General features: G+C 33.7%; 1 long non-coding RNA gene across 1 annotated transcript; it reads left to right on the forward strand.

Moving 5' to 3' along the window:
- The first annotated feature begins 578 nt into the window (after positions 1 to 578).
- On the forward strand, positions 579 to 1,376 carry LOC142242088 (uncharacterized). The gene is made up of 2 exons (XR_012723979.1): positions 579 to 725; positions 816 to 1,376. It is a non-coding gene; the product is annotated as an uncharacterized LOC142242088 (long non-coding RNA).
- Positions 1,377 to 11,585: the final 10,209 nt, after the last annotated feature.

The following is an 11,585-nucleotide window of genomic DNA, read 5'->3' on the forward strand; positions in this document are numbered from 1 at the left end:
AAAATGCCAAAATAATAGGTTTGTTTTCTTTTACTAATGGATAAGAAAACCTTAGCTTCCGGTATGGAGTATAACAGAGTGTTATTTTAAAGTAAAGCCTAGTACTACGATCACGTTTTCGTACGGAAACCCGTTATACTCCAGGTTTTTTCGAACAGATTATTATTTAACGCTGATATTTTCGCACCGAAATATAGGGTGATTTCGCTGAAATATATTAACAACTCTGTGTTTGGGACCCCATTCACTGTGATAAATGCTGATATTCGTTTTTCACAGAAACGAACATAGTAACAGCATAACGACGAAGATTGTGATTTTCAACTCGTAAACCAAACATAGTACCGTCCTTTTTCTGGAGATGACCACGATTCGTTACACAAAATTATATTAAAATTTGTTAGTTTCGGTGGAATATTCAGACCCTATCTCAAAATTGTTTAAAAAAGGCCAAGTAATGTTATGGAAAACAGACCTATTATCGTCATTGACTGTTACGATGTTACGCTTTATTGTAAACGATTTTGTTTAGGTGCTATGCAAGGGAGTGCAATCATCAGCTGTTCAAAGATCTTATTTTGGCTCGGAAAAATAAATTCTAACGCCAAACAAACGAATGCAAATATTTCAAGAAATACAGCAGGAAAAAAGCAAATCAAACAAGGCATTTGAATTATTTAAAGAATTGGAAAGGAGATTGTAATCAATATCTGCCTTTGATTTGGGTAACATCTATCTTCTAATTCATTTAATTTTCTTTGATTAGTGATTGTACTATAAAGTCTTCAATAAAAATTTTTTAATTTAATTCGTAGGATGACGAATGACAAGTTGTGGAGAAAATCAAGGCTATATTCGACGGAAATTGTGCTCAGGCGGAAATTCGATGTTCCAAATATGAATAAATTATCTTTATAGGGCCAATTATTCAACTTCGGGTGATCGAACTTAATGTCCACTTTTGAATTTTCGCCATTCTGCTGTGCAACGAAACAGGCGTGGTCTTCTCACTTATTTATATCAACGTTTACAGCGAATTGATGCAATGCGTTGGGAACTTGGACCAGAGGTCTCATTTTTCAAGAAATATTAATCGTTCGCTTCGTATATGCGGTCATTTGGGGATGGTCGGGGTATTGATTTGACTGGTGTTTTAAGAACCCCAAATCATTGTACATAGAAGTACATTGCGTCGAAGAGTTTGGAAAATTTGAACTGGAAGTGATATATTTAAAAAGGAATCTTAGTTCGTTTCTCCGAAAAGCGAATATCAGCAAGTATCATCGAGAAGAGAGTCCTAAACATATTTGTGCGAAATAATATGACTGCCTATTTTTTTCGTGCAATTACTTTTAAATAAATATAAACTTCTTGAATTGTTGCTCTACATAATTCCCCATCAACTAATAATAACATTTACATAGAAAAAATTTTCACCAAAATATTTCCAATTATAATTCTAATTGAATTTTCAAAAATATTCAATTAAAAATTTAATTGATTCAACAAATTTCTTAATTAAAACAAAAATCAATCACAAGAATAAATAATCAATAAATAAAATAATCAATTTTTTAATTGGATCAATTAATTTTTTAATCGACTGTGGTGATTGATACTATAATTTCTGTGATTGAAGACATAGCTCCCATATATATCATTAGACCGATTTACACTCATATGAGCACAGAGGCCACAGTTTTTCACCGATTTACTTGAAATTTTGCAAAGGGATCAAAAGTGTCGTTCAAGCTATACGTGCCAAAGCTGCTTGAAGTCGGTTCAGATTTAGATATAGCTCCCATAGACTCATATGACCACAGAGGCCTAAGTTTTACTCCGATTTACTTGAAATTTTGCACAGGGAGTAGAATTGACAGTCTAGCTATACATACCAATGTTGGTTGAAATCGGTTCAGATGTAGATTTTACATACAGGCCAAAGTGTTACTCCGACTTATTTTAAATTTTGGACAGGGAGTAGATGAAATGAAAGTAGATGTTGTTTGAATTTGGTTCAGATTCAGATATAGCTCCCATATATGTCTTTCGCCTGATTTAGACTCATATGGCCATAGAAGCCATAGTTTTACTTCGATTTACATGATATTTTGCACAGGGAGTAGATGTGGCAATCTAGCTATACATTCCAAAGTTGATTGAAATCGGTTCAGATGTAGGTATAGCATCCATATATGTATATCAGACCGATTTACACTCATATGACCACAGAGGCCCAAGTTTTACTCTGATTTACTTGAAATTTTGCACAGGGAGTAGAACTAACAATCCAACTATACATACCAATGTTGGTTGTAATCGGTTCAGATGTAGATTTTACATAAAGGCCAAAGTGTTACTCCGAATTATTTAAAATTTTGGACAGGGAGTAGATGAAATGAACGTAGATGTTATTTGAAATCGGTTCAGATTCAGATATAGCTCCCATATATATCTTTCGCCCGATTTAGATTCATGTGACCACTCCGAAAACTTTTAATCGCAGGGAATGGGAGTGCACAGGGGGTGCAATTAAAATTTTAGTAATGTGTGCCATATTTGGTAAAAATCTGTTCAGATATAAATATAGCCCCCATATATATGTTTTCTCGACGGGGTAAATATGGCTAGGGTACCCAAATTTTACCCCCGAGATTTTAAACCAATTGAATAGATATTTTACATGGAGACTAAATTTAACATTCTATTTAAGTGAGCCGAATTCGATCCAAAGCAGCTCAGACGTGGACAAAGTCCCAATATATATGGTCTTCCGATTTGGGCAAATAAAGCCAGAATACCCAGATTTTTGTCGTAAAATTTGTAAACATTACTAAAATTTGCCTGTAGTTCTATTCAATAGTATATTTCTTTTCTTCTTCTTCAATATTAAACTACTCATCTGGGTTTCATACCATACTGGAGTCCGAAGGCGATCAGAAATTAAAACCTTGACGCCGTAACGGAACAAATTTTCATGTAAATTTATGGCAACCCTGGCAAAATAATACTAAATTTAAATTTAAAAAATATAATACAAGGTGAATGAATTGTTTGATATTAAATAGCTAAAAATGTTGTGGAAAAGTGGAGGTTTCAAAAAAACCCAAAAACAATTTTTTTTTGTAAATGTACCGAAAATATCACCGTCCCTGAAATATGCGGAAGGTAACAGAAAATTTCAGGGACAGTCCCCAAAATATCGAAATGTACCCAATGTATGCGATATATTGAAAAAATGTACCGAAAACATGCGCAAGGCATACATATATATATATATATATATATATATATATATATATATATATATATATATATATATATATATATATATATATATATATATATATATATATATATATATATATATATATATATATATATATATATATATATATATATATATATATATATATATATATATATATATATATATATATATATATATATATATATATATATATATATATATATATATATATATATATATATATATATATATATATATATATGTATATATATATATAATGTAAAACTATGGCAAATATGAAGCTAAAGCCATTTCATTTATTGCACAAAAGTCAATTTATGGTTTATCCGGCGATGTATTAGAGGTATATGACAATTTGAGGAATTTTTATTTTTGCTCCATCGCAGTGGTGATTTCACAAGGATACATATTGACTAAATTTCACTAAGATAGGTGATCAAATGTGGGGGTTGGTCTACATAGTGGTGAAGGGTATAACATAACCGGCCCCGCCCGATTTTAGACTTTACTAATTTGTTATACCCTCCACCATAGGATGGGGGTATATTAACTGTGTCATTCCGTTTGTAACACATCGAAATATTGCTCTAAGACCCCATAAAGTATATATATTCTGGGTCGTGGTGAAATTCTGAGTCGATCTAAGCATGTCCGTGCGTCCGTCCGTCTGTCCGGCTGTCCGTCCGTCTGTGGAAATCACGCTAACTTCCGAACGAAACTAGCTATCGACTTGAAACTTGGCACAAGTAGTTGTTATTGATGTAGGTCGGATGGTGTTGAAAATGGGCCATATCGGCCCACGTTTACGTATAGCCCCCATATAAACCGATCCCCAAATTTGGCTTGCGGAGCCTTCCGGAGCAGCAAAATTCATCCGATCCGGTTGAAATTTGGTACGTGGTCTAAGTATACGGTCTCTAACAACCATGCAAAAATTGGTCCATATCGGTCCATAATTATATATAGCCCCCATATAAACCGATCCCCAGATTTGACCTCCGGAGCCTCTTGGAGGAGCAAACTTCATCCTACCCGATTGAAATTTGGTACGTGGTGTTAGTATATGGTCTCTAACAACCATGCAAAAATTGGTCCATATCGGTCCATAATTATATATAACCCCCATATAAACCGATCCCCAGATTTGACCTCCGGAGCCTCTTGGAGGAGCAAAAGTCATCCGATGCGGTTGAAATTTGGTACATTTCGTTAGTATATGGCCTCTAACAGCCATGTAAAAATTGTCAAATTTTATTACTATAGAAAGTTTTGTCAAAATTTCATTTCTATAGAAAGTTTTCTAAAAAGTTTATTTCTATAGCAATGTTTGCCAACATTTTATTTCCATAGAAAATTTTGTCAAAATTTTATTTCTATAGAAAATTTTGTAAAAAATTTATTTCTGTAGAAAATTTTGTCAACATTTTATTTCTATAGAACATTTTGTCAACATTTTATTTCTATAGAAAATTTTGTCAACATTTTATTTCTATAGAAAATTTTGTCAAAATTTTATTGCTATAGAAAATTTTGTCAACATTTTACTTCCATAGAAAATTTTGTCAACATTTTATTTCTATAGAAAATTTTGTCAAGTTTTTATTTCTATAGAAAATTTTGTCAAAATTTTATTTCTATAGAAAATTTTGTCAAACTGAATTATATACGTATTTAATCGGCCTTTTTTTTGTTTAATATATACCCCTTATGGACTAACTTACAATTTAGAAGACAGTGTTAAAAAGTTTTACGATACCTTGCCATCGGCAAGTGTTATCGCAACCCAAGTAATTCGATTGTGGATGACAGCCTTTAGTAGAAGTTCCTACGCAATCCATGGTGGAGGGTACATAAGATTCGTCCTGGCCGAACTTACGGCCGTATATACTTGTTTTTCACTTATTATTGAGCTACAAATTAAATTGGGCAGCACACACTGGTGGGAGGGAAGTTCATCACTTGTTCAATTCGAGCCTAGAACTGTACATTAACATCGAAGTAATGATAACTTGCAATGAGTAACTGAAACACATAGCTCATATGATGTGCTCCAATATCCAATACTGTTTTGACAAGGAGGAGAGGGTTACCATTTTCAAAGTAAAAACCAAATACTGAAACATTTTAGAAAATATTCATAACACATGAAGAAACAAATAAAAAGATAAACAGTATGAGTTAATATGCATAAAGACTCATGAGTTACTATGCGTAAAGGCAATTGGCTTAGCTAAGGGGGTGCATGGAAAAACAATTTTTTAGTCTTCATACCTTAAATATTATCCGACGAGAACAGTCAAATTTCTATTTATGTTTCTGGGAAATGAAATTTTAGACCAAAGAAGTTTTCATTTATTGTTAGAATTATTCTTTGAAGCCAAACAAAGTTCATTGAGGGTAAACAGGTTGCATGCAATTCTACAAAATAAAATTTGTAGGATGTCTTCATAACGATTATACAAAAGAGTTCTGAAAATAAATAAACCTTTTAAGTTGGTATTTTGAACTATTCCTCTTTCAAGTTATAATAAAATGTCCCAAATATGTATATCCTTAATTTAATTGATATTTTGCTTTAATTAATTAATTTATTTTCTTATTTCGGCTTGAGGTCCTTTTCTAATTGTTAATTGACAATTAACTTTCTTTAGGAACGAATGAATTTTTTTCCTTTTTCTTTATGTGTTAAATTTTTATTTCCTCGTCGAAGAGTGACGATGTTAATCGAAATATTGGCAATATAAATTTTACAATCAAAAGTAGTAAAATGATTTTTTTAGAAGAACCCCAAGACGAAATATATAAACAAAACTATATAATTTAATCTGCTTTTACTGATTCGTTTTTGTTTTCAACGAATACATTCGAACTTACACGGACGAAAAAGACTGTTTTCCGTATGTTTGGGTGTACAAATGATATGTTCGGAACTCAAATTTTTTAACACAATATTTTTAAGTGCACGCATATAATGTTCATAAACTAGCATGACATGTTTGGAACATATATGTTAATATGATAGAACATGTTATGTTTGGGACATAGAATGTTTATAAATATAATATGCTTGGATGCAAACATATATCAATTTAAAAATAGCCTATAAACATATATGTGTTTAGAAAGAGAGTCCTAGAGAGTATGCTGCAAGTAAAATAATGGAAGTAACCACTTGGCGCTATAAAAATATATCCACACAAAGAAATTTTCATTAAAATTTTTTCTACCAATGTATGCCCTAAGGTGAAACATAATATGTTTGAACAATACAAACAATATTTTGCTTGGATCACTGCTGAAAATATATATGCTTGAAGCAAAATGTTTGGGATATATGTTACAGAAGCGATTTCTTTTTAGGGTGTAGAATCCATCTTTATGGAAAACTCCTAGAGTTTTCTTTGCTGAGGAACAAAATTTCAGACTTTAAAAACAAATACAACAGTTGTAGAGACAGTTGTTGAATTACTTCCCAGCAAAAAAAAAAATGGAAGTTCTTCCAAAGACGCAACTTTAAAAGCACTTCCAGAAGATGCACGCCCAATGATGTTCTTTATTTTAACTACCCAGGAAGTTCATTTAATTCAATTTTTTTATAACTTGTTTTTTTCACACTGTTAATGGGTAATTTTAACTTTTTTGTTTCAAATACGTTAAAAACGGACTAAGAATTCATAAAATGGTACAAATCATTTAAGTTTTGTCGAAAAAAATTCTAAATCCAATCTGAAACAATTGTGAATTTTTGAAAATATTTGAGGTCAAACGTTTCCGACAGGCGTTAGAATCCATTAAAAATTATAAAAATTATTTATTTGACAAAATAACACAGAATTTTTTAATTTACATCCCACATATTGAATTCGGATCACACCTAAAGAAATTATGCAAATTCAGTGCAACGGCTGTTGAAATGGAGAACTTCCGTCCTACGACAAGGCCATGTTAAATTCATCGCTTCTGCGTCAATTTTGCACCACTTCCGGATCCAAAAAGAACATTTTCACTACTTTTTTGGCGACGCTTTTTTTGCTAGGTTATCATAAATTCGGACATCTTTTCTCTAAAAGGAAGTACTTCATAAGAAAGGGAATTTTTTATTTCTTTGGGTATAGATATGACAATCCTCTTTCCCATATGTCGGCGGGCCTTGGTCGTGGATTCAACTCCAAAAAATGATTTTCTACTTCTCTTTCTCCGTTAATTATTACCACATTTTTAATTCGAGTTAAAAATTGATATATTTACATGAAAACACAATTTATAGGACTTGGATTTAATAATTATAAAAAATTCTTCAAAGTTAATGAAATCATCTTTATCTTTATTTGTTCACTTTTTGTATCTTGACCACAAAGCTAAATAGCATTTAAAAGTAGGAGTTGTCGTTAACACGTTTTTACACGCAAAGAAAAAAAAAACGTTTGGGAAACGTGTACCGAAAATGTTTTTCGTTTGTTAGAGTTTTTTGAATTGCTTCGAAAATTTTAAACTTTTATCACCAAAAAAATTCGTTTGTTACAAAATTTTTATTTTTTCAATAAAAAAAGTTATTTTTGAAACAACAACACAGTCCATTTCGTTTATATCAAACACTGTTCTTTTCTGACTTTAGGTCTTTAATAAGAATCATTTAACAGTTCAAAAGTTAATATACTACAATGTAATGTTGAACATTTTTTCGAAATCTTCCGAACATATCTGGAATATATGTAACAAAAAAAAAAAACAAAAAAACTTTGGTCGAAGCAGGGATCGAACCCACGACCCTTGGCATGCAAGTCGGACGTAGCAACCACTGCTCCACGGTGCCAAAATAAATGTTTGTTTCTGTTAAATAAACTTTGTTTATTCGGTTCGTGGGCGCCGCAAGCTGTGCTATATAACTTATATGGATAAATATAACTTATATGGATATTTATCTATTGATGACCATAACAGGTACATAGCTCAGTGGTTAGTGTGTTGGCTTACAAAGTGCATGGTCCGCGGTTCGATTCTCCGTCCAAGCGAAAGGTAAAACAATTTTAACAATTTATAAAATCGTAGAATTTCTTCTACATTCTTGGTATTACAAGAAAAGGTGTTAAGAACTAAAAAACCTCGTGGATGTAAGAAAGATGTTAGGGAAAATGCAATTAGCAAGAAAACAATGTTTTTTTTGGAGTTTGTCTTTATGAAATTGTTTTTACATCCTGGAAAAGAATAAACGTTTATCACAAAAAGTATATACTTTTCTTCCAAATACACTTCCTTACAGCGAAAAGCAAATGAGAAACGAACTTTGTTTGTCTAAAATTTCGTTTGGGAGGAAAGACTTATTTTTTGTGTGTAAAAACTCGGATGGCACATAAAGACAAAAATCTGAAAAAAAACTTATAAATTCAAATTTGTCTCCTAGTAACATGTATTCAAAACATATATTTAAATGTGTCATATTTGTATCGTTGCTTCAATTCTCGTTTTCTTTGACTCGGACAAATACCAAAGTAATAGTGTACGAGGGCAGATTCCTAGCCTAGCACAAAAAGCGTGGTATAAACAGAAAAAAGTTAAGTGTTTTGGAAACTTCCATCTCTGTTTTGTGTCGATCTGGCAACTCCTTCATATAGAAACAGGTGTTCAAAAAAGACGCATCCGCAATTTTTTTACAATGGAAAAATTAGAAATGCGTGCTGCCATTAGATATTTACATAAAACCAGTAAGGAAAGTCTAAAGTCGGGCGGGGCCGACTATATTATACCCTGCACCACTTTGTAGATCTAAATTTTCGATATCATATCACATCCGTCAAATGTGTTGGGGGCTATATATAAAGGTTTGTCCCAAATACATACATTTAAATATCACTCGATCTGGAAGAATTTGATAGACTTCTACAAAATCTATAGACTCAAAATTTAAGTCGGCTAATGCACTAGGGTGGAACACAATGTTAGTAAAAAAAATGGGAAACGTTTAAATCTGAAGCAATTTTAAGGAAATTTCGAAAAAGTTTATTTATGATTTATCGCTCGATATATATGTATTAGAAGTTTAGGAAAATTAGAGTCATTTTTACAACTTTTCGACTAAGCAGTGGCGATTTTACAAGGAAAATGTTGGTATTTTGACCATTTTTGTCGAAATCAGAAAAACATATATATGGGAGCTAAATCTAAATCTGAACCGATGTCAACCAAATTTGGCACGCATAGCTACAATGCTAATTCTACTCCCTCTGCAAAATTTCAACTAAATCGGAGTTAAAAATTGGCCTCTGTGGTCATATGAGTGTAAATCGGGCGAAAGCTATATATGGAAGATATATCTAAATCTGAACCGATTTCAACCAAATTTGGCACGTATAGCTACAATGCTAATTCTACTCCCTGTGCAAAATTTCAACTAAATCGGAGTTAATAATTGGCCTCTGTGGTCATATGAGTGTAAATCGGGCGAAAGCTATATATGGGAGCTATATCTCAATCTGAACCGATTTCAACCAAATTTGGCACGCATAGCTACAATGCTAATTATACTGCCTGTGCAAAATTTCAACTAAATCGGAGCAAAAAATTGGCCTCTGTGGTCATTTGAGTGTAAATCGGGCGAAAGCTATATACGGGAGCTATATCTAAATCTGAACCGATTTCATCCAAATTTGACACGCATAGCTACAATGCTAATTCTACTCCCTGTGCAAAATTTCAACTAAATCGGAGCAAAAAATTGGCCTCTGTGGGCAAATGAGTGTAAATCGGGCGAAAGCTATATATGGGAGCTATATCTAAATCTGAACCGATTTGGCTGATATTTTGCAAGCTTTTCGAGAGTCATAAAATATTCGGATGTACGGAATTTGAGGAAGATCGGTTGATAAACACGCCAATTATGACCAGATCGGTGAAAAATATATATGGCAGCTATATCTAAATCTGAACCGATTTTTTCCAAAATCAATAGGGATCGTCTTTGAGCCGAAACAGGACCCTATACCAAATTTTGGGACAATCGGACTAAAACTGCGAGCTGTACTTTGCACACAAAAATACATCAACAGACAGACAGACAGACGGACAGACAGACAGACAGACGGACATCGCTAAATCGACTCAGAATTTAATTCTAAGACGATCGGTATACTAAACGATGGGTCTCAGACTTTTCCTTCTTGGCGTTACATACAAATGCACAAACTTATTATACCCTGTACCACAGTAGTGGTGAAGGGTATAAAAAGGTTTATCGGGAAAAGAAATTCATAATGATATGGTGAATGTGTTAGGTGAAAGTGCTCCTTTATATGCAAGAGCAAAAAATTGGGTTGCTGAATTTAAGCGTGGTCGTAAAGTGTGATACGATCAAAATTTGGTCAATATAAACTTGACGTATTTCTTTCAATTTTGCATTTAAAAAACCTGAACACCCCTCATTTTGAAGGTGTGTGCGTGTAGAATGTTGCTCATATTTTGATTTTGGAATTCACTCTTCAGTTGTCAAAATGCCGTCCAAGTAAGAAGAGCAGCGTATCAAAATTTTGCTCGCGCATCGCGAAAATCCGAGCTACTCACACGCAAAGCTGGCACAATCGCTAAAAGTTGCCAAATCAACCGTTACAAATGTAATTAAAGTGTTTGGGGAACGTCTGTCGACAGCCAGGAAGTCTGGATCGGGGGGAAATCGAAAACCGGAAGCCGCTGAGACGACAAAGAGAGTTGCCGGTAATTTCAAGCGAAACCCTAACCTCTCACTCGGAGATGCCGCAAATAAGCTGGGTGTATCGTCTACAACCGTGCATCGAGCCAAAAAACGAGCCGGACTATCGACTTACAAGAAGGTAGTGACTCCAAATCGCGATGATAAACAAAATACGACGGCCAAAGCGCGATCCCGGAGGCTGTACACGACGATGCTGACGAAGTTTGACTGCGTGGCAATGGACGACGAAACCTACGTCAAAGCCGACTACAAGCAGCTTGCGGGACAGGAGTTTTATACGGCAAAAGGAAGGGGAAAGGTAGCAGATATTTTCAAGCACATAAAACTGTCAAAGTTCGCAAAGAAATATCTGGTTTGGCAAGCCATCTGTACCTGTGGCTTGAAAACCAGCATTTTCATAGCTTCCGGGACTGTCAACCAAGAAATTTACGTGAAAGAGTGTTTGAATATGGTACGCCGCCAACAACGTGCAGGTGGTTCCCAAGGACAAGAACCCTCCCAACACGCCAGAGCTCTGCCCAATTGAGAAATACTGGGCTATTGTCAAGCGGAACCTAAAGAAGACCAAAAAAACTGCTAAGGACGAGCAACAGTTCAAGGCAAACTGGCTGT

Source organism: Haematobia irritans, chromosome 1 (assembly GCF_050003625.1).
Source record: "Haematobia irritans isolate KBUSLIRL chromosome 1, ASM5000362v1, whole genome shotgun sequence".
NCBI classification, from domain to species: domain Eukaryota; kingdom Metazoa; phylum Arthropoda; class Insecta; order Diptera; family Muscidae; genus Haematobia; species Haematobia irritans.